The following is a 24,531-nucleotide window of genomic DNA, read 5'->3' on the forward strand; positions in this document are numbered from 1 at the left end:
CTCATCGTGCAAAATATCCAATTCTAGGTCCTGACTTGTCCCGTGAAAATCTCTTCTTGGGGTAATGCAAGGTCAGGAGAGAAGTCAGACGCCACTGAGCTGCAGACCTGGAGGGCCCATTAAGAAGATCGAGCCTTACTTGCCAGGAAAACACAGGGCATAACATTTCAGCAAGGGATGCCTTTGTCAAAGGTTAATAACGTGATGAGCAGGGGCCTAACCTTTCATTAAGGCATCAAATCTTGATTTAAAGGCAAAAAGTAATGATAAATTCACCGTATCTTGTGGACTACAACTTGCTAAAAATACTGCCACAGGGCTTCACTTTGAATTGAATCAAAGCTAATTGTAAAACCAGACCCACCCACCCCCCCCCCAAAAAAAAAAATAACACACAAATAATGGAAATGGAATATAAGTATTTAAAGCAGAGGGAGACTTATGGGGAAACTTTAAATTTTAGGGGAGCTTCTAGTCTTAACTTGAGGAAGGTTATATATAAAGAGTAGTATTTGCTACTCTGAAACAGAATGGGCTGTGATATTGTTTACTAGACATGCAGTCCTACAGAAAAAGAAAAAAAAAACATATTGCTGAAATAGAGACCCTCTTATCCATATTTACCCTTTCATGTCTGTGCCAAGATTGCATTCATAGTGTTGTGAATCTTTCTATTCTATCCTTAAGGAAAGAATATGAAACAGCAGTATCTGTGGATGTTTCTTAAAACGAAACCCGCACTGCCCAGGTGCCTGGATAGGGAATATTTGTTTGAAATCTTCTGTTCCATAAGGAATTGTAAATCCATAGAAATGTATGTTATGGTGGCTCACTGCACCATTTATGCAACTCCTGAGAGCGTGAATTTCCACCGATTTGATTTTCTGTGGTCATTTTTCAAACACCAGTAATACAAATCAGCAGTAAGAAGGAAAAGCTGAGTGTGACAAGCTGGTAGCACATATGTCTACATGTGGTATAAAGCAATGGAGAATCCTATAGATACAGATACTCTTTTTTGTTTTCTGTTACTCAAAAAGCAGAGAGGGGCACGGGAATTCTTCAGTCACACAGTGCTATGGGCAGTATTTACAAATCCCTCCAGGTAAAGAAGAGAGAGAGGACACTAAGCACAAGAAGTAGAATCCTTTGATGTGATGTGTAGAGCAGTTCTTAACTGTATCCTAAACTCATCGATAATCTGAGAAGAGAGGAAGTTTTAACTACAAAAATGAGACACAATAAACAGATCACCATCCGGTTTGGTGCTGGCTGCAATCTGACCAAATCTGGATCTGGACCCAGCTGATTGTTTTCATCTCTCTTTATGAAATCACATGAGATAAAAGCTTCAAAAAAGGTTTAGATGGAGCAGGCATCATTTGTTCTGCCTTCATTGGATCATAAAATTTGACTAGGCAGGGATTTATGGGTCTAAGGGTCCTGTTTTCTAGCTTGAGCTAACATTATCTAATCAAAACAAGACAAGGTGGACTTTGCTATGTATTAATCTGATTGAGTTAAATCTTCCACTGGTTGGTAGTAACCTGTTAGTTAAATCCTCCACTGAAAGAATGGGAGATTTAGGCTTAAATTCTGTGAACAAGTATTTCTGAACACACCATATATACATATTTTGCATTGTCTTGCCACTTTAGAGAACCAGTTTCACAAAATTTGTTCTCATTCTTTGCCCAGACCAAGCCACAAGAAGGGGATAAAGCTTGTATAATGTCTCTCTTTCCAAGCATGATTGATGTAAATTGATACCGATCTCACAAAACTCCTGTGAATTTCTCTTATTGCCTTGCATACGTGCTTTCAGATGATAGAAGAGTTGGAACCCTGAATGCAGTCCAAAATTATTCCCATTAAAAGTATTCCCATGTGTTCTGACAATTTTACACTGAAGAACAGAAGTGAACCAACTGGTTTTGTTTCTTCAACTCAGCTATTCTATTCACCTTTCCTTTCACCTTACAAGTGCCAATTTAAATCATGCTTGTCAGGAACAACTGACTCATAGTGAGAGGAGAGATGACTTTCAGATTACAGTGCCTTTCTAAAGTAATAAAGAAATTCCACTAGACAGTGTTTTCCTAATTTTAAACAACATTACAAAATGTTCACCATTTTAGTTAACATCTATAAAAATACTTTAGTTAATTGAACAGATCCTTCCCAATGCCTCCCCTATTCCTTTTTGAAAAAACATCAGAAATGAATGTTGTAAATCTCAGCACAACCTATTGCAGTCCAATTATTAAATCTTTTCAGCAGCATGTTCCTACGTGATACTCTTCCATATCTCCTGAACTTCACTCAGTCAACTTCTAATTCACTCCCAACTTCCTACTTTTCAGAATTTGTTCATTTCCAATATTATATACAAATATAAAAGACACCTTGGGTTATCTAGGCAATATGGCAAAACAGCACTGTAGTATAAAGTAGGGACAAAAAAAAAATTGAAAACAAATTCTTTTTTCTACTTCAAGAATGTTGTGATTTTCAGTTCTAGAGGACATAACTTTGCAAACAAGGTTCCTGTATGAAAACCTATAGCTGAAAATGGCTGCAGCAGAGAGATATTTTCAGTTCCAAAGGCCAAAGAAAGTTTTGTGCATAGAGCCACAAAGGGACGCAGAGTGGCATAATCCACTGAGATGCCTGAGATGCATCTGAGTGTTTAGTTATTCTGACAGCCCTGGAGGTCCCTGTCTATTCCCACATGAATAATCTCTGCCTCATCCAGGAGCAATCCACACGAGCAAGGAAATATGGACAGAAAACAGAATGCACCACCACTGAAGTGCTTAGTACGTACAGGCAAATGTGCATATGGTGAAGCAGTAGTGCCACTTTTCACCTGACAGGCACAAACTGTTTTTCCTCATGTTACCATTGCATATATCAACCTGGACTGGAAGGTACCCACCTCCTGCTACCTACTCCTCCACTTCCAAGAGGATCTCCACCTTCGTTATGTGGTACGTGCCTTCGCATCCAGATGATGGGCACATTGTGGAGTCCTAGACTACCTTGTTCTGTCACTCTTTGCTGTATCTTGGAGGCATTCCCAGAAATATAAACTTTAAAGAACAATCTGAATGACTACAAAGTGGTAATAAGAAGTAACCTTGTGGGTCAGTGCAGGGGAAGCTCATACAATGGAGACTACATGGGGAGAGCAGGCCAAGCAAGTTAAAACTATCAATATGGGAAAAGAGCATGGCTTGTGGATGGCATAAAAGCAGACAGACAGCAGAGTCAAAAAGGCCTTTTTAAAATAAGTGTAAGACCCCCTTCTTGATGCCGTAGCAAAAAGGATTTAGGAAGGTGAAATAAGTTCAGACTGGTGGATAATGCAGACTTTCCCAGTAGCAAGATACCTACCAAGTCAAGTGAGACAGCAGGAATGCTAAAGTTACCAAAGAGGAGGTGGTTGCAGTAATTAAGGTCTGAGGTGATGAGCTCAGCACCAACTGCCTCAACAACATTACAGACAGCTCAGCAAAGACAGCTGCTCAGGGTACAGCTGCAATCCAAGCACCTAACAAGATGTTCGGCTACTCAGTGACTGAGATGGTGAATAGTGCAGAAAATACTCTGCCCACATACCAACCAGCACTGAACTCTGGCACAGTGTCCATGTGCCTCCGCAAGCTCAGAAGGGACCCTGCAAAAGCAAGGGGAGGTCAGAGAGGAAGAATAACAACAGTGGGGGGAGAGGAGGAAAACCATGGTAGGAAGAGATCGAAAAGATGGGAATTTGTTTATCTCAGAAAGAAGATGGATAAGAAAAGCATGGCATAATAAAATGCCAAATATTCTAGAGAAAGTGTATGAGCCACATCTCTTTACCTTGCCACATAACACAAGAAAAGAAAAGGAACATTCAATGAAATGAATTGCTCATGTATTCAGAGACGATCAAAGGAAGTTCTCTTGCACTTAATGTGTAATTGGACAGTGGAAGGTATCACCACAGGAAAGCACTGAGGTCAAGAACTTTCCAGGATTCAAAGAGGGATTGGATGGCTATATGCATCACAGGAACATCCAATCAGAACAATTATGCTAAACTTCGGAAGAACTATAAAGACAGGGTTTCAGAGTTTAACCCAGTATCTGACTATTGGAGAATTAAAATGAGATTGCTGCAGGGACGGATCTGTCCCCTGAGGTCCTTCTCTCTTCTTTGCAATCAGACAATGCTGGACCTTTAAGGCCAGGCCTATGTGTGCTACACAGTTTCTCTTCCTCACACCCACATTAACTTCAGAGGCACTGAAAAGCTCTGTTTTTCCCTAGGTGCAACACTGCATCCACGCCAGCAAACTCAAATCTGCGCTCTCCTACCACTGACAGCCATTACGGCACCGTCTGTGGTTGAGCAGCAGTAGGCGTTTTCATCAGGACGGCTTCCTCGGGCCCGTGGCGGCCACGACCGCGGCGCTGCAGCCAGGTAAACGTGCAGGGATGGGGAGTGATACCTTTCCCACTGCGCTCCAGAGCGAGGAAATGGCCTTCTTCGTTTGCGAAGGTTCTTCTCTCTGCTCAGCACCACTTCCTTCATTTTTATAATCTCGTAGTATTGTATTGTCTGGTAACTGTACTGATTACTACTGTAATTTTAAAACCTCTTTAGGGTTTTAAAAGATCTCTTCGACCCCTCAGAACTGAAATCACTGAAACCATTAGATTTTAGTTGCCTTATAATGCACCTTTCTCCAAAAATAACCTTCCTGAGACAGTGGCCCATGCCCCGTGCAGTGTCCTAGGGAGACCTAATAACCATCGTTTGGAGGGCAGTATTGCCACTTTTGTGGTGCGTTATAGCTCATCGTTCCATGAGTCTAGTGTCTTGTTTGCCTTTTTTATTGCAGCTGTGCACTGAAGTGACAGTTTCCATGATTTCTTTCCACAGTATCCCCCCTTCTCGTGCTGATCGGCGCGCAGGATGCAACACCCATTCCCTGCATTTGCTCTTTGTTCCCAGACTAATTATTTTTCATTTCCTATACCAAGCAGCATTTGCCATCTGCTGGCTCATCAACTAAACGATCCAAATCCCCTTTGAATCCGCTTGCGTCGTTCCTTATCGCTTTCCCATGCTTCCAGTTTTACCATCCAACCCGCAGAGATTTTGCGCACGCAGAGCCTGGCTGAGGTACCTCAGCGCCACCGCAGAGACCTGTGAGCCCACGGGCTCCTCTCACACCTTGGGCAGAGCATCCACCTGCATTTGTCCCCTGCCACATTCACACAGGAAAGAAGGGCTGGCTCTGGCAGCAATTAGGCTCACATATGCTCCAGGCTGCCTGGGATTAGGGATGGCCGGCAGCCCAGGCCCTGCGGGTGCCCCAGGTGCTGTGGTCACACCAAGGGGCTGCACGCAGGCCCTTCCCGCCTCACGGCTCCCTCAGCCCCACTGGAAGGGCGGACACGTCTCATGTCTCATCCCAGTACTGGGACCTGATGGTGTGTGTCTGGGAAAAAGGGGAGAAGGAAAGAGAAAAATGAAATCTATATATATATATCCAATAGAAAATGGCACCTCTCTGGGCCCATAGGCAAAAATACCGATATGCTCTCACCTCAGCAGTGCAGTTTGCAGACGTTCAGCCCGGCGAACCTGAAACCTCAGGAAACATCTCTGGACAGGTTGGCCCGGTGTGTGTAAGGGAAGCCAGGCAGTGCAGGCTAAACGCTGGTGCTTTTGAAGCAGGGTTTATGGCCATGCCTTACACTGCGCTGATGTACGTGCCCCATGCACAGTCTCTTGAAGGTTCCCTTCTGCCGTAGCAAGAGCAAGGCCCACTTGCCTTTGCCCTAATTAGTTTGCCACTTTAGGATAAAATTGTCTCAGATTACCCACAGCAAACAATGTTTTGGCTGATCTTTCCTGGTCTTCCCTTAAAAGCATGTGTACACTTGAAGCATTAGCAGTTGCCTATTGAAGATACATCCAAGTAAGGATAACTGCAAAACCTGTCCGCTTCCCTGCACACTCTCTAATCATTTATTTATGTGGAAAATGATCACAGAGTGGTCAGTTCAGGAAGTTAAGACTTTGCAGTTGGTTTATAGTTCAAATGTAAAAAGATCTCTTTTTTCTTTTAAGTGTGTCGACTTTTCTGAGCGCCAAGCTCAGAGAGACCGAGCGTGATTTCAGAGAACATTTGCTGCTCCCGTTTATAGTGTTTGTAGTGGGTGATTTGAGCTGGGAGTGCAAAAGATGGATAAATCTTTAATAAGCTACAAATATCAGAGGATAACTTGTTCTATGCCTTTCTCAGGCAGGAAACCATCACACTCAGTCTAACTCACCCTTGGGTATAATTGTGATTCGAGATATTATATTTTATCCCAGACCATCCAAACACCTAAAATCAGCTACAGTTCCAGGTGCTCAACATATTTGAAAATTAATTTTTACCTTTATTTAAGAATCGAAAATCAGCATTTGCTTTTGCAACTCATGTCCATACTAATCACATCTTCCGTTCTGCTAGGATAAAGCGGTAGGAAAAAGAGCTTTGCCAATTCATGGCACAATTCTATTACTCTTTATTAACACTCAAGCCAGAGGAGATCATCGTAGGTACAAACGGCAGGATTTTCCACAGTCCTCCTCTTAGTGGCAGGTCTCCAAGAAGAAATTTAAGCTCCAAGCAGAATTTCAATTAGTTTTCATGTCTGAGTGCTTTACATTTAGTGAGAAAAATTGAGAGACCCATAATAGCCAAAATCAAGCCTTTTGTAAGAATAAAGACTCTTGCAATATTGTTGAGACCTGTGCTTGGACAAGGTGGTTGTATGATCTGTGCAGCATACAGCTTGTAGAACTGCCTGGAGTGTAATTTGGGCACACATCCGTAATATTTGATTCACTAGAACTTTTGAAAACCTCCTCCGTTACAACATTTAGACACAGCATCTCAGTCTTGCTTTCCCTTCTAGCAAATTTGTGTCTACTGCACAGAAAACGGTAGTTTTCCAGAAAGGGAAGGATTCTGATGCTCTTTTAATCCAAGTGACCTTTTCCCTGCTTACCTCACATCATCTGAAGCAACTGAAATTCTCTCAAAAGAGCATTGCAGAGGCCTCTGCCAAATGCAGAATATCTCCCCCTTTAGCTCACAAACATCCTCTCGATCTTACCCTCTCTCTGTCCTCTGCACAGACTTTTTTTCTTTTTTTGTCATCCTAACTACCAGGTCAGTTGTAATGTCCATGCCACTTCACCCTGCTGACATGCTGCCCTCGCTCCCCCATGTAACCATCCATGTTCTACTTGTTTATCCCCTCTGAAAGTGCTGTGATAATTGTGTCTGTCTGCAGACACATATTCGGATGCCATGCCGGGCAGAGTAAGTTAGAACAGTTCAAAAGACAGAGCTGGAGCACCCAGTGAGTTTCCGACTAGCCCAGAAGAGCTGAAGAATAAAGTGGACCCCATTGCCCTTCATGTGTCTTTGGTCACTGGGACTTGTAAGATCAAGTGTCTGGAGTTGGCCTTTCTTACCATTTTTTTCTCATTTCAGACACACGAGTTTCCCTTATAGCACATTACCAGGTAGCCAGTATGTGATCTTGAGTTTTAGGAAAGACATTTGTTTTGCCTGCTCCAGTTCTTTCTTTTCTCCCTATCCCTTTCTATTCTTGTAACTTTTGCTAATAAAATAAAGACAGATTCCGACCCTGCGGTCCATACTGTGGCCCTGCGCGAGAAGACTGTGAGGCATGGCAGAAAGGTGAGAGGAATATGGAAGACCAACTTTTACGAGTGAGATTCATCTTAGTTAATATCAAATGTTTCACAGTGTAGACCTTTACATCTGAGCTAGTCACCCTAAGGTTTCTTTATAAGAGACAGGTACATTCAGGGCTAGCTCAGCTGTAGGTATCTAAATTAGAAGAAATTAATTCAATCCTTCACTCCTGGTTCCAGCTGGTGACAGCCCGTGTCAGCACTAAATCCACTGCATCCACTTCATTGATATCAATGGCACTTTTCAACATTTGCATTCTTGGAGATACCACAATGCATATCATAATGGGAAAATATATCAGAGCACATCTCTGCCTTTCAAATTATCTCAGGAGCCTTCCTGGTTGTCAAGTGGAAGTTGCAGTATCATCTCTGTAACTTAATTTTCTGGGTATGGCACTATTCAGGTGTCCCAAATATTGAGAGACAGAACAAATGTAGCCGTTAAACCCTGCCTTTGAAAACCTGTATGCCTTTACAGACACAGAATGCCTTGCTACCTGCACAGGGACAATATGTGAGTTTGCTGCAAGGTTGCCAAGGGCATCCATCAAATGCCTGTTCACCACGTCAAGAAAAAAAAAATCTTCAGTAGCACTAAGGGGAAGTAAATATTATGGATTCCCATGCAGAGATACTATGGACAAGAAGAAAACTGACTCCAAGCAGAAAAATCTTCCCTTACCCTAACACTGTTGTAAACTATCTGGAGTTTACAGCAGAAAACTAAGTCCTGTAGTATTTAATTCACAAACAGGCTGACAAGGGCATGCAAAGTATTGCAGCCTGACCACTCTGACCACTGCAAAGCGAGATCCAATCTACCTTTTTGAATGTGGAAAAAATGGGAAGAGACACAATTTTAGGCTTTTTTATATATTATTTTGATACAACATCCCTAACTAGTGCTTTTTTAATCCAGTTGACTAATAGAAGCTTTATTGTTTTGTGTTGTAGCAAGCACCTGCTCTTGGCACATTACAGTGGCACATACATGCCCATCCCATGTCCAAGCTCAGCTGGAAATGATAAAGAAACTGTAACATGAAACAGAGCACCTGAAATCAAGGGTCTCACCTCATCTTATCTTTGGAGCGGAGGCATTGGCCTTACAAGTGTTAACTATCTGAGTACTGAGTCATGGTTTCAGATTAATTTAAAACTAGGCCACAGGTGGCAGTACACTTGTGTATAGTTCCTCTTCACAAGAACAATTTTGCACTGAGGGAGCTGCTGAAATGGAGGTGCCAGACCATTATCAGGCTGATGTAGACAACCCTGCAGACTCACAATATATACTGGAAATAAGTTCCACTACAACATCCTGAACTGCTTCTCCAAAAAAAAACTAACATAAAACTTATATTTATGAAGTCTTTCCAGTTCCAAGGGCAGATGCGGTCCAAGCATGTGAAAAAAAAAAAAAAAAAAGGATACTCCACCATTCAGCTGTGGCCAAATCATCTGCACCAGTTACGAGTGTTGCACCAGTCAGTGGTAGTGGGCAAAGGAAAAGGAGGGTTAAGGCTTCTCTTAGACTTCTCCATGGCAAATCCAAGATTTATTCAAAACAAACCTGAGGTATTGGTCCATTCTGCTCACTTTGCCAAAATAACCACTGGGGAGTGAAAGAAGCTGATAAAATAAAGCCATTAGCACACATTCATGTGCCAGGATTTTTGCTCTTCTTGCTCAGTAAAGCTGAATCCATCAGAAACCTCTGTCCCTTTCACGACTGGCCTTGTGGTCTGCAGTGGTTGTATTACTACGGAAGAGCGATACACTGCAACGTTAGCAAAATGCCTGTACCAACCTGTGGGCAGTGATTTCTCCCTATAGCCTTTCCAGATTTGCTCTTCATAATTGTTTTGGTTTTCACCATATTTAGCCAGGCACTTTTTATGCTCTTGAAAGGCCCTTCTGTGCCAAGACACCCGCGCCTGCTTCTCCTAATGCCAGGCACAGGCATGGATTACTGCTCCCTGTGCAAGTGTGGATCTTGTCACTTTATCCTCTCAGTGGCCTTTCAGGACTGATCCTAGCAACATGTTTAGAATACCCAGATTGCCTGCTAGTGAGGATTTACCTGCAGAGCATTTCTTTTTTTTTCTGTAATATTTTAAAAAGACACTGGCTATTTTCTCAAGCATTTAATTCTCAGACAAGCCGGGGGCAGAAATCCCCCTTAGATTCTTTCAGTCTTGAAATATAAAAGCAGCTCTTCTTAGCAGAACAGGTTAATTATTATTATAATAAAATATATATTCCTTCTAAAAATATGGCTGCAATGCTCATAAGAGCTACAGAATATTGGAGTCATGGTTAAAAAAAAAAAAAAAAAGAGTATGCGTAAGTAGTGATAGGCCTTATGTAACATATTAATCCTAGAGCCAAATGCTGCAGTTCAGGTTTTACAATAGCTCGTTTGCTGATTACCCTGAAACAACAGCGCTTGGTCAGGAAACTACTGCAATAATCCTGCAGCTTCCAGATGTCAATATCTAAGGCATCACTACAGCAGGCTGTGTTACTACAGCATTGCAGGAGTCCTCCAGTGTGCCTGTGCCATTCATAATTACCTCCACGACGCCCAACGGCGGCGACGAGCACGTACGCTCCTCTCCCTCCAGCTGTCTCGCGGGTGGTTCATTGGCTGCGGGACTACAGGGTGTTTACTGCTGCTGCTTAGCATAACCCTGCAGGATTTCGGAAGAGCATCACAAAAACGCAGCGAGCGGGCACGCAGGCAGGGCGCCCTGCTCGTGCCTCGGCCTGGCTGGGCCCCGCTGCCCTCATGGGCACCTGCAGCCTCATAAGTGTCGCCCCCTTCCCGCCAAGCCGGGGCCCTGCAAAGTCTGGCCTGTGGGGACAGGGGTGCCGCAACCGGCAGTGCCCGCAATGCAGCAGCACCTCGCCCACGCGGGAGCGGATGGATGGCAAGTCCAGCGCGGAGCAGGCCCCCTTGCAGTGCCTCCCTTTCCCCGTTAGATGTTGCTGCTGCAAGACACATGCGGCTGCACACCAGTCCGTGTTGCAACACAGTATCCGTGACCCGCGGGGCGGGGGGGAGACATATGTCAGGCTGCAGCAGCTCGGGTTGTAAGCGCGTGCGTGTGTGCGTACGCCTGGGATTTGGCTGGAGATGAGAGCCAGGGCACTTTTATGCCAAAGAAACCCGGACAAGGGCTCCCGCTGTGCACGGCCGGACGGCTGCGGAGGGTGCGCGCGCCGGGCTGCATGTCAGCGCACGAAGCAGCTCTGCCCGGCTCACACAGCGTGACCCACTCCCAGGCTGCTGAACCCCCGCGTGAGCTGGGTGCTAATTACGCACATCAGCATGGAACAGCTGCACGGCTTGTGCGTAGAAAAATAGAGGGGGGATGACCTCTGAACATATTGGTTTGAAATGGTCCAGGAAGCACAGTTAACACTTTGAGGGGAACTCAGTGCCCACTAGTCTCTTTTCGGTGCTGCCTAACTGGAAAACACATCTGCATTTGCTGCTGAGTGTTGAACCTGAGCAGGGGAGTCCTCTACATGGCATTAACTCAACACGGCTGACCCGTCCGAGAGCTCCTTGACCCAGGGAACTACAAAGTCAGAGCATGGATATATTGCCTGGTAAGGGACAGGTCGGTTATCTGTCACGTTGCAGCAATTCTTGAGTTAGTCATTGGTCCATAGGTGACTGCTACCAGGGAGCAAGAGCTCCAGGAGCTGAAAGCTGGTGACCAGTATGGAAACTTGGCAAGGAGTAACTTGGTTGTCGTCTTCCCCTTAGCTGGCTTCTGTCTTTGGAGATGGTATGAAGGGTTGAGTCTTATTGACTTGGCACCGGTACAGTCAAGCAACTGCCAGTGCTTTTCCCCTTAAATATAACTAGTTACAGACTAGCAAAATAGCAAGCAATGGAAAAGTCAACATTAAGTTTCCTCCTTTCTCTATCACATATAGCAAAGGTTTGACTCGCTGTTGACCTTTGTGCATTACAATAGCCCAAGATCACTCAAATAACTCTGGGAAATAAATTAGAGTAGCAGAGATACACAGGAGTACCAGCATGGGGACAGACCTTTTAGTGGCTTTACATGCCTTTCTAGACAATGAGAGACAGAGAGTTGTTCTATATTTAAGACAACAGCCCCACCATCATTGCCAGGTCACGTCTCCCATATTAGGTTGCAAGTAGCATGACACAGAGCATCTCCTATTTCACCTGGAAATGCTGTTGTGCTGAAGTTCTTGACATTACTTTAGATTTACTTTTTGTAAGTCGGACTAGAACTGGGCTTAGAAAGTAAGACTTAAGTAATATGTAAATACAGCTTAATGGGAATGCTCACCTCACTGAGATGCCCAAACCCACAGGGTCCCACTGAACCGAGGCCTGAACACACAGGGCTTCTCTGCCCAGCCTAGGATTCAAATCCAAACTTGGTGAAGACAACAAGAATTCCTTTCCTGTGGTCAGCAGGCTTGGCCAGCTTTACTTCACCCTGTAAATATTTACACACTGAATAAGCATATGCCTGGGCTCCTCATCAGCCTCCTACAAGCTAAGACATTTCCATGTCAGCCCAGGAATCCTCTGGTTCAGACGCAGTGCAACGTAACAGCCTTGCAAGACACAGAGAAGATCAACTATTTTCGACAGTTTGTCTGTTTCCCTAAACTTTCAAGGCTTTATGCTCTTTTTAACATTAATTCCTTTGCTGCTTTTTTTTTGATTTCTTCATAACTAATATTAGCCTATTTTAACCAGCAATTTTATGCATTCTTTGATGTAAGCACAGTATGATTACTTCAACCTTTTTCACTGTTAACTCTTATCCTTTTTTTACTTTACAAAACAAAATAGTCGTCCCCACATGCCTCTCTCAATAATTGCCCATATCTCTTATTATTTGCTTATATGTCAGCTTCTATTTAAAAATAAAATATAGTCATTGACTAACCATTTTAAAGCTGTTCTTCCTAACCTTAATTAATCCCATTTCCACTTGTCTTTCTGCGTTTCTGGTCCACAACTGCTCCCTAGAGAAACAGCTCTGGAAGGAAAAAATAATACACACATCCAATCCCACAGTTCTCTTAACAGTGAGTTTGCTCCAGACTAGGAAAGACCAAGATTATTAGAGGCCTATCTTCACAAAACTGTAAAATGCTGGCTCAGTAGATATATATATATATGCACATATATACATATATATTTTAGGCTATATGTCTTGTTTGAGCAAAGCTTCCTTCAAAAAAGTTGAATTTCTAATCAAAATGAAGACATAAGAAGGGCAGTTGTGGTGTCTGTAGAATTTGACTGGTTAAACATTTCTCCTGGCAGGGAACACCCACATTTTGAAGACAGGGGTCAGCAGAAAGTCAAATATTTTGGATCCTCACAGGAAAGCACTATACTTTAAATATTTTTTCTACACGAAACAAAGAAAGTGCATACTGGCTAAAATACCTGACTGTCAGCAGGCTTAGGCAAACCTTAGGTACCTTTGTTGGAACATTAACTAGCAATAGGAAAAAAGGATTGATATTGCCACGCAGTGTGAAGCAGAAAAACATTTGAAATAAGATCGTTTTCCAGAGAAAGGGACAATTGCTCCCCTGCTCCAGCAGTGCAGGCAGGCAGGGAGATTCCATATAATCACTTTTCTTCTTCTAAAAGGGAGAGCTGGGCAGTAGCACAGAGAGATACCTGTGGCCTCATCCCTGCATGTGAGGGGGTAGGGAGATGCGCTTCCAGGCAAACTGCGGTTAAAGAAAACTTTATTTGTTCCAGGGTACTAATTCCAGAAGGTCTAGGCACATACAGGACTGGGATCACGGCCCCTCGGCCATGGCGGCCTCTGCTCCTGCAGGAGAAACTCCCGGAGCGAGGGCCCGGGAAGGCCAGGGCCTGACTCCGCGCTGGTCCGGGGACAACCGCCGACCCCGACCGAGGTGCCGGGCCACCCCGCCGCCTGCCCCGCGCCTGCGCACCGCGCACCGCGCGCCCCGCCCCGCCCCTGCCTACGTCACGTGCGCGCGCGCCGGCGGCTGCTCCGCACGCGGCGCGCGCGCAGGCCGTGGCGAGGCGCGCTGTGCGCAGGCGCGCGCGCCGCCAGGGGGCGCCGCTTGTTGCCCGCGCGGCGGCCGGTGGCGCGAGGCGCCCTCGTGACGCGCTCGCAGGAAGGGCGGGGGGGCGCGGGGGAGGGGCTGCTGCGGGGACACCGGGAGGGGGAGGCGGCGGGGGGGACGAGAGAGGCAGGCAGGAAGGGAAGGAGGAGGAGGAGAGCGGCGCTCAGCGAGCCGTGGGCAGCGGCAGCAGCAGGAGGAGGAGGAGGAGGAGGAAGGCGGCGGCGGCTGTGCGCGCCCGTAGGCGGCGGAGGGGGGAGCCGCCATGTGAAGCTCCCGCGCGGCCCGGCGGGGCAGGCGGCGGCGCCCGGGAATGTGCGTGTGGGACGCGGCGAAAGGTAAGCGGCGGCGGCGGCGCCTTCCCCTACCTCCTCCCTTCCCTCCCTTCCCCCGCGGCGCTCCCGGCGCCCGTGGCCGCTGCGGGAGGGCGGCTCGGCGCCCGCCCGCCCCTCCCCGGGCCCGCGGCCTGGGCCTCCCTCCGTCCCTGCCGTCCCCGCGCGGCGCGGGGCCGTTGGCGGCGCGCGCCGTTATGTAACGCGCGGCGGGGCCCCGCGCGCCCCGGCACCTGCGCGCGGCCGCGCGTGTCACATGGGGCCCGCGCCGCAGACACAACACGGCGCGGCCGGAGCCGCGGGGAAGCGGGCTGGAGCGGGCGGGCAGCCCCGGCCCTGCTGCAGCCCTGCGCGCGCCGCCGCGCTCAGCACCGTCATCCCGCGTCCCGCTGCGCTTTTTTCTCCCGTGTTTGTTGTTGCAAGTTGTATTTGCTGAGCAATAGTGCTGGAGGACTGTGCTGAAAGGAAGAGGAGCGGCGCCTGCTGAGGGAGCCCGCGCTTACGCCAACGCCGAGGGACAGACCTCTTCGCTGAGGCCGCTTCGCCCTCTCCCATCTACTAACGCTGCTCCGTTTTGCTCGCGGGTAGCATTGGCGCGACCTGCGGTGCAAGGAGCCTGTGCCGGGAGACGTGCCAAAATGGCACGTGAGCCTTAAGGAGAGGCAGAAAGAGAGCATCGCAAACGCAGGATTTGGCGTAGCAATTGCTCATGTTCTATGCTGTAGTATTTCATTATTCCTTGGTGTGTTAAAATTAATGTCTGAGAATGACAGAGACATTCATGCTGACAAGGTATTCGTGGAAAGAAGAGTTACTCCTCATTATAGGTCTCGGGTTAAAAACCGGGGCTAATGTCAAATTGGATAATATTGTCTAAAGAAATAAAAACAGTGGGTTGTAATTACCCAGGCTAGATTCTTCATTCATTCGCATGCCGTTGTTGCTCTGACAGGCCATTTTAACCCGTTGCCTAATTACCATTACTTGCTGGAGGTCACAATTAAATTTATATAGTTCTGTTTTGTTAAAGTTCTTGGCACGTGCACGCAAATCCAAATCTCTAACAAACTCTTCCTTTGCCATCTTGTCTCAAGCATTAAGTTATTACTATTTCCCACCATTCTGGTCTTTTACTCTTTCTTCCACTGGACAATGTACCAAATACCTGTTAGTAAATAATCCTAGGCTGTAGGTCATTGGCAGGACTGCATTTAGAAGAGGCTCGATGCAGGCACCTCCCTTGTTATTAGCTGATGTTTAACTACTTGAAAGTATATTGTTTTAAAAATAGTAGGAATATATTGGCATACTTTAAATCTCTGTGGTAAATTCTGATGGTATTTATTTCTGCCCATAGTATGGGCATCTTCAGTACATATTCAGTAATTCACGTTCCAGTTGTAGCTCCAATTTGTCCTTCCGAATAATCTTGCTCTTGCATCCTCTTTACTTAGAGTCTAATCTGACGCAAGGATAGTGTCTTGTAAGTGGGTCCTGGATTTGACTGTCTTTTGATCTCTTGACTCGGATATCTGCTTTAAAGAAGTTTTATGCCGAATTTTCAATCTTGCCTGCACTCTTTCAGTTACTATAGAGGTTGAAGAGTAAGAATCCATCAGATATATTCAAAAACTCATTTCTAATAGGTAGAAAAATTAATAAGATCACACATACTCTTTCCCTACCTGTCCTGAACAATGATTTATTAAAAAGAGCAACTTGCCTGACCCTGCTGTGAGCTTTCCCCATTTAATGTTAGCTATTATTTATTTTATGAAGAATGGGTTTTTCTGTATTGAACCTCTTTTTAATTAAAGGTATATATGATTATCATCTCCGAGTTCTCTGACAGCTGTTAGCAGCATGTTTGCCTGGCATAGATACGAAAAGCAACTAAACATCCAAATGTCGAAACCCTCCCCTAGGAATACAGTATTAACTTGGTGATAGTGCCATGTGTTTGCCTGAGCACAGGTAGCAAAATGAGAAAAACTGGAAGCACTTGGAAGTGAGAGTGGTCTTGGGTTATAAAGAAGTTTGAAAGAGAGCACACGTAAGTTGATGCAAAAGAGGATGAGGAACAGGCAAGGAATTCCGTAACACCTCACATAGTATACTTTCTTTTTTAAGAGACAAATATAGTGCTTCTTCCCGTGAGCATCTTTCTGCTTTATCGTAGAGAGCAGATAGCATTTGGAGTGACTAGTGCTGATGAGATAGAAATCAGAATTATGAAGCCTTTCGTCTTTCTAGCTCTTTAGGAGAAGGAGAGAAATATGCAGAAGCACCTCAAATTTCAGGCAGTGGTGATTAACTTCCATTTTTGTGGCTTGAATTTTCAAAACTAACTGAAGAACTGGTGCTACTGAAGAGTTAGGGTTAGTTTGTTAAATTCATCTAAGCGATAACAATCCTTTTTATTAGTGTACCGAGGTAAAAGCTTGTCTTCCATAGACAGTTATGTAAGTAAAGAACTTAAGCAGATCACGGTCACTGAATTTCAATGTTAGCTTTCTCTGAAATTAAAGTACCATTGCAGTACCATTTGTGGAGCAAGTTTCCCATCTCAAAGCTTCACATCTACCATTTGGTAGTCAAACTGTTTAATGCTGCTGAAGCTGGTGATTTCATGTAGTCTCTCTATAAGTTGCTAATAATGTACACCAAGGTAATGGTAAATAAACAAGCATAAGGAGATACTTTCGTGTTATGACAGTTCAGCTCCTGTAGTTCATTACCTTTTTATTTAAAAAATTTAACGACTTTTTACTCCAGTCATCTATTGAGTCACTGTAGACTTCTAATACCCGTGGAATTTTATATCAGAGGATCCACAGATAAACTAAGCTGTACGTAAAAACATAAAACATATTTCTACTTGTTTTCATCTCACTGCTTACTAGTTTCATCTGATTTCTGCTGGTCTTAATGGTCCAAGTGGATGATAAAAGTAATATCTGTGGACTGAGAAAAGAGGTAGAAAAGCAAGAGTAGAAACTTAAGATTTTGAGGCTAAACAAAGAAGAAATGCCTTGTGAAGATTTTACTTCAAAAAGGAATTTGCTACTCTGAGAGTTTCAAAGGCAAATCCTGAAGAGCATTTGGGAACCTGATAATGCAGTGTCAGTTGGAAGTGAGAAACATCATTCAAAAGCTCCTTGCACAGATAATCCATCTGTGAATCCATGTTGAATCTGTAGTCCTCAGTGCTTTAACCAGTAAAATTACATAAGTTCCTAGAGTTTTGCTGCTGTGTGTTTTTAGGGCTGCCCCTGTGTGACTGGAGAGATGATCATCCCTAATACTTGACAGGAGCTACCACTTCAGATTTGCAAAGCAGATGTCTTTTCTCTCTTTTTCACTCAAGAGCCTGACTGGCTCAGTATCTGCCCTGTGTACAGTGGTAACCTGGAGTTCAAATGTAGCACAGCTGCCCTAGGCTCTTCTACAAAAAGGCAGGAAAGATACCTTATAATTACGTGAACTCTGTAAAGTTTTCCAGTTTTCCAAGAACACTCTTTGCTCCACGTGATTTTCTTCACTTGTGTTTAGTGAGTCATAAATCATGCAGTAGCTTCCCATTTGATGGAGGGGTCACTTACGCTAGCTATTGATTGTACAACCTACAGACTGTTTGACCTAAACCTCAGCGTAGGCTTTTCCTGTAAGACATGAGTTGTGGGACTGGGTTGTTGTCAGTGTGAGGAGTGTGCAAACCCAGGTTTCCACCTCATGAGCAAGTTCTGTTGATTTAAACAAAAGAATTAAAAAATGAGCCCTGTTCCTCTTTTTCAGAAAGTAACACAGTTCTCTGCCTTCAAATACTATAGGCATCTAAACACAGGGGCTTGAAGGAAGAACACTCATCTTGCATATTCATCTTTCACTGTTTCAGATGCTTACTTCAAGAGAGAAAGAGATTTTTCCTTTTGGTTTGATTTGCAGTCCATTCTGTATGCTCGTTATTGGGAATTGTAATTCCGCATTTACACATCTTATCCTGATTTGAGTAAATGGATTTTATTTCTGAATTCAGAAACTTAGAAGCTGACATAGACATTGTGAGTGTGCTACATCCTGTTCAGGCTGAAGTCCCAAAAGAATTTAAATACATAAGGGAAGTAATGATATCTGCCATTGTTCTGTGGCAGTAAGAACCCTTATATCGAGGAGATGATTTTGGACTAAAAAGTTAATAGAGCTACATGGTTAAATGTATCATGTACCAAAAAAAAAAAAAGAGAATGAACCCACTCACCACTGAAGAACTCCTGAGGGGGACAAATATTACCAAACAATGCACAAATGTTGAAGCTGAAGCCAGAGCTTCAGCTGTGAGCAGAAGGAAAAACAACTAAGTTAAACCACTGCTTGTGACAAGCTCTAAATGGACTGTAGCTGCTACTGAGTGCTATTCGTAGAGGGGAATGAAACATTGACAGTTGGTCTCAAATTGAATCTGGCTTGCTATTTTTCAGAGTACCAACCATCTCAAATGCCATGTATAAGAGCAAAAGAGTATCCAGAAGACATTGCTGAAAGCTAGTACGGGCTATACTGTGATGCACCATCTTACTTCAGGACAGCAAGTCCTCTGCTTATAACTATCTACCCACATTCTAAGTCTGTTGTGAAAAGGTTTTAATATTTTTGTCCTGTGCAGCTCTAATATAAATAGTTAAGTGCTAACCAACTGTTCTTGGTCATTAGGATGATTAACTAAAACAATAATTGTATCCTTTTGTATTGTTACTTGTATACTAAGTGTTTAGCTCTTGGTGGTAAAAGTAAACTGATCCAAAATAAACACCATGTTGGGTTACTGAAATTTTCAGTTTGGAAACTGAAGTAATTTAGCACAGAGTTCTTGTTTCGTATTCTGGGGGAGTAATTGAACTGAAGGTCAGAATATCGTTCTTTGTCGTCGAGCTCAAAGGAAAGTGTGCACGGAGCACAGCTCTAGAGTAGTTATTTGCACATAAGGAGTTGATTCTGAAGGACTTGGTTTTTTTCCATGCTTTTTTTGTGAGTTATATGGCATTTCACCTTTCTAACAAATGCTATGAATGTTCATAGTTTTGAAAAATATTCTTCTAAAACTCTCATACTACCAGTTTGTGGTATATTAAGTATAACACAATACTTCATTTTCCCAATATTTTCATGTTTGTTTTTTGCTAACTTACACTGTTAGGCTTACTTGTGGGAGGGGAGAGAGGCTGGGTGGTTTGTGGGGTGCATAAACTCTAAACGCTTTTCCAGCCAGTTTAATTTACATTACTTTAAAATGTCATCAGAGGTCAAATTGTGAAGAACTTGATGACTGACCATGTAGCAACAGGTGCTTGTAGTTAGAGGCAATTGTGTGCACATGTGGATTAGGAAGGAGTGTAGATGCTTTGTCATAATTTCTTTTGAAAATTCTTACTTTGTGTTGAACAGGAGGTAGCCTCTTGTTTTGAATGTTGCCCAGCTTTTTGTTTGCTGGGGAGAAGCACACAGGCAAGGGTGGGTGGTGACAAGTAGCTCGAAGCTAATCCACATCTGAATTAGTGTTGTTAGCTGGTTACAGCAGTGACCTAAAAGTGAAATTTTGAGATAATCGTTTAAATTCTTTTCAATCTGCTTTGGGCTTGCCTGACCGTTGTATGAGCCAGTTCAGGTCACTGAACTGTCAGGAAACTATCCCTGAAAAAATGAGTGACTTCCCTGATTGAGTGAGCTGAAAGGGCACGAAGTGCTGAACAGTGGGGTCATATGAATGCAGAGCTAATGCAGAGGTTGGGTAGGGAGAAAGGGATGGAGTGTGTAAGGCCAGCAGCGGGTGAAGAGCAGAACCGTCCCTCCTGGTGGCAGTCAGTCATCAAGTCAACTCAACCCTCTTGTGAAACTTCACCCTGAGAGTTTATTTCCCTCCGTGAAAGAAATTCGGTTGCTTTGCGACATGCTAATTAGTTTATTTGTAATGTGGAACAGTATTGTCTACTCTAAAGTGCTTTTGAATCGTGAGGATTTAAAATACGGTATCTTAAAAAAAAGCTTTTCAATTAACTTTTATTTATTTTTATGCTCTTTTGCTGGATTCTGAATTTAGAAGCATTTTGTAGAAAACACAGTTATAGACCCTCGTAGCAGCAGCTCTTTTCCAGAAGACTCAGCCAAGAATGGGACTTGTGTTGTGCTGAGAAATGTGTAAACACGTAAGACAGTTCTTTCCTCAAAGAGCTTTCAGTCTAGTGCCAAGTAGAGTGGTGAGTTTGATGTGGGAGCTGGAACGTCAATGCATGAAACTCAAAAAGGCCACAAAATACCCATTTGATGGAAACAACTTTCAAGCCCTGCTGAGCCTGGGATGGATTCAATCTGGAGTTCAAGCAAAAGATTCTGATATTCATTAGCAGTGTCCTGAGATATCCATACTTCTGTAAGCATTAAAGTTACACCTTTAAGAATAAGGCATGTGGTGTTTGAAAATCTGGCGAAGTTATCTGCAGAGTCATAGGGCAGCCTCAGATTGTCTTTGGAAATAGTTCCTGTGCTTTCCCGTGGTGCAGAGCCAGGATATATGAATTATGCCAGGTTCAAACTGGCCACATGAAGAGGCAGCAGAAATGTCTGTGTCCTGTACCTTAAAAAAGAAATGCCTAAGAGTAGAGCAAAGACAGCTTGAGTTTGCTGAGGAGTAACAACTCCCCCGGATAATGGAAATAACCATCATAGGTGATGGAAAGTGAACTGTCTTACTACTGGACCATGCTGATTTTAAGGTATTTTAAGTTTGTGAATCAGGTTGTTTATAACACAGATGAGATTGAAATAAATAATAACTTGCACATTTGCATCTGTATTTTGTAAGCTAAAGTCTCAATTGCTGTGCAACTCTTGTATACATACAGAGTTCAGAAAATATGGACATAACATTTAATTATGTGATAAGTTGGGTTTGATTAACAGTCTTTCAAACAAAATTAACTGGTCGTGGATTGGACAGTATAATGTTAGGCCCATGAAGCAGTCCACAAAGAGGTATCTTTTCCTAGTGGGCTCTGCAAGTAGTGCTGTAGGGCTCTGTGAGAGAGCAGGCATCAAAACTCCTTGTTTCTCTTCTGCCTTCATTTCTGAACAAGGATCTCCAATAAAAAAACTGATGTTTCTTCACTAGTTGAAGAACTCTCTGTCTAACAATAGGATTTTTCAATTTGTATGTGATCTAGGGAGAAGTGCAGAGCCAAATCATGTTTATCTTGATCACAGCAGTTATTTTTTTGTTTGTTTGTTTGTTTTCTTCAGAGTTTTTCCTCTTCCGCTAAAAAGCTAGATTTTATTTGTAGGAATGGACTGAACATCATTTGTACCTTTAGAGACTTTTGTGTAGCATCAGGTGAGTTTTTTATTTTACAGAAGCCTTCTTTGTTCTCAGGCTCAGTCTATAGGCATTTCACTTTTATTTAAAATGCTTTGCTTTGGGCTGGCAATTACTTTACAGACTGTAGAGATGCTCTAACTAGTAAAGATGGTGGTTTCCCTGTATCTGTACTCCTGGATTTGTGAAAAACAAAGACAACTCTTGCAGAAAAAAATAGATACTGTAGACCTAAAATAAATTGTCTTCAAAACTGGCCTGCTCATGATCATGGTTTAAGCTCCCTGGCTTGATTTTTCACCTCTACTTCCACAGATCTTTTAGCAGTGAGGATTCTCCTAGGTCCAGAAACCCTGGTTCATCATATAGTTCCTGAAACTGTAAAGGAAGATATTAGTCTCCACATTTTGATATGAGCGTTAGGAAAATATTATCTGACTCTAAAATGCTGATCCAGAGGCATCTAGTAATCATCGAAATACCAGGTTCCTAACTTGTGTGTTGAGTGTTTTAAGTGGACTGGCTGAGTCAAAAATCACATCTGCCAAAGAAAGGGTAAATCATAATCAGAAGTTGGAAGTAGGCGCTACGGTGCAGATTCTTTGCCTTTATGGGTTCTAGGAAGACAACTTCTGAGTGTTAGATGTGTCCTTTTTAACACATTAACTTATTCTTTTTTTTTTCCCTTTTTCTCCTGATTTCTAGTTCTAGTCAAACTGAGCCCACAGGCCTTGTTTTGATTTTGATTGACCGCACTGGTTGTGGTATTCTCTTCTAATGGCTTTCAGAATGGAAGTCTTTCTTCCTCATCTCTCAGTTTCCCAGAGAGAAATTAAATGATTTTCAAGGTTTCAGAAAATTCCCTCTTGAAAGCAGTTCTTCATCTTATCATGCACCGAATATCTTAGCTTCTGCCTTGCTGATACTGGAAAGGCTTCTTCAAACAAATTTAGAATACCCATCGTGGCCAGGTCAGAATACCACACTCTTCTTGACTGCATTTCTCTTCATCATAAGCATTTTTTTGTGTTTGTTTTGTTTTGTATTTTTTTTTCTTTAGATAAAAGAGGTTATTTTTGTAGGGATCAGAGATAATTACCTATCAAATTCTATTTTCTCAAGAACCTGAGAAGAATGAGGAACAACTTGGTGTGACTGATGCTGTTGTGATGAGTTTCATATACTCTTGAGAGTTGTTTTTTGTTTGTTTGTATAGTTTTGTTGTTTATTCCTTTTTGCTAACAGTTTCTTTTTCAATTTTTCATCCTTTATTAGGAAGGAGTGAGTGTCTGGTGGCCTGTTGTGGGCTCGTGTACTAATACCTATAATGTCTAAAAAGAACTTGATCTTAAAGAGGAAGTGTTTTATTTATTTCAACTTAAGACTTTTCAGTTTTCTCCCCAGACTCCTCAGCCGTAAGTGATACTTTGGAATTACAACTTATGTTTAGTTGGTAATTTCTTTCATATAGAAAATTTGTATTTTTCTAGACATTTCTAGTATGTGCCATTCTCTACAAAAAAATTAGATTCCACATGGTCATTCAATTCATGTCCTTCCATTTTTCTCACTTTTCCTTAACAGTCCTGTGATACCTATTAAAAAGAATCCAAACCACTAAGCATCATTTTGAGAAAAACATTCAGAAAAATGTTTTAGAAACATTCTGTATACGAATGTGTATTACTTACCCACAGAACAATTTAACATATTGACAGGGGAGAGGGAAGAGTTGTATTGCTTAGATTTTAGGGTAGAGCTCTTCTCCTTGACATACAATTAATCTTTGTAATCATACACATATGTGTAGGTTATGCATCAAATTACAGCTACCAAGAATTTAACCAAGTTCATCATGGTCTATCTATGTTTGCAGGAATTCTGAAAGCATTTCTGAAGCCTGTCTTTTCATGTTAGTCATACCTGCTTTGACTATAATTCTGTGGTTGCCTGATGTCGCATATTTACCATATTCCATAAATATCAGTGTATTTGTGAAACCTTCCGGCAACTGCCTCTTGTTCTGCAATCAGACTTGCCTGCAATCCAGCGTGAATTTCAGAGTATACCTACTTTGTAGCTCTAGAACAGCAGGGGTTTAAGAAGAGACAAAAGCTGGAAATCAGCTTTCAGCCAGGTTCAGGGGCAACAGAATTTTAGTATGATAAATGAGCCCGTCTGCAGAGCAGTGTAAGCTGAGGCCTGGCTAGGTAAGTGACCAGAATAGGTTGTTGCCTCAATTCACAGTGAGATGTGCTCCTGTGCAGGCAGGAGTGGAAAGTTTCTGGCACTTACTGAGCAATACTTTGTGTAGTGTAGAATTTATTTGGCTTCCTTTTACATATAAACTGTAGTTTAGCACATTTTTATGGAAGATAAAGGAATATAAAATAATAAAATAAAGATGAAGGCTCTAGTTTTTCTTCCTGTTAGTTTCCTGTTTAGTTTTCAGAATATACAAAGTACTGTTCCTGGCCTCATGCTTTGAGAGCTCTAAGAGACAAAAACATGCTTTTATTTAGGGGACTGGTTAGAGTATATTACATGCACCAGGCAGTGACCTCATGATCAGCCTATACCGTTAATCAATATTTTAGATTCAGTGTTACAACAGCTATGGTTGATGTGAATCACTAGAGTGCAGTGAACAGTTGGACCTAGTCCAAAACATTTCTTTTTCTCGCCATCAGTTCTGTTGTAGGCCACTAATGGCTCATCTGGGGAAACTGCTGTGTACAGTTCACAGTCCAGGGATAAGCATCTTGCATAAAGGCAAACTGTAATTTGCCTCACTGCGCATTTTTTATTAAAAAAAAAAAGACTAGAAATAGATCATGTTAGATCATTTCAGCAACTGGCTTTTCACAGAGCAGAATGGCTTTTTTCTTTTATGCAGTTTATTGCATTTGGAGCAACAGATATTTGGACCTTCCATG

General features: G+C 43.1%; 1 protein-coding gene across 1 annotated transcript in view; it reads left to right on the forward strand.

Moving 5' to 3' along the window:
* Positions 1-14,160: 14,160 nt before the first annotated feature.
* Positions 14,161-24,531, forward strand: part of REV1 (REV1 DNA directed polymerase) — a 55,470-nt gene continuing 45,099 nt past the window's right edge. The window contains exon 1 of the mRNA XM_088519409.1: positions 14,161-14,238. The gene's annotated coding sequence lies outside the window, so the exon portion shown is untranslated. The remainder of the gene's footprint in view (positions 14,239-24,531) is intronic.

This window comes from Tinamus guttatus, unplaced genomic scaffold (assembly GCF_059628265.1).
Source record: "Tinamus guttatus ecotype Peru unplaced genomic scaffold, ASM5962826v1 Tinamus_guttatus_pri_ptg000002l, whole genome shotgun sequence".
In the NCBI taxonomy this organism is placed as follows: Eukaryota; Metazoa; Chordata; class Aves; order Tinamiformes; family Tinamidae; genus Tinamus; species Tinamus guttatus.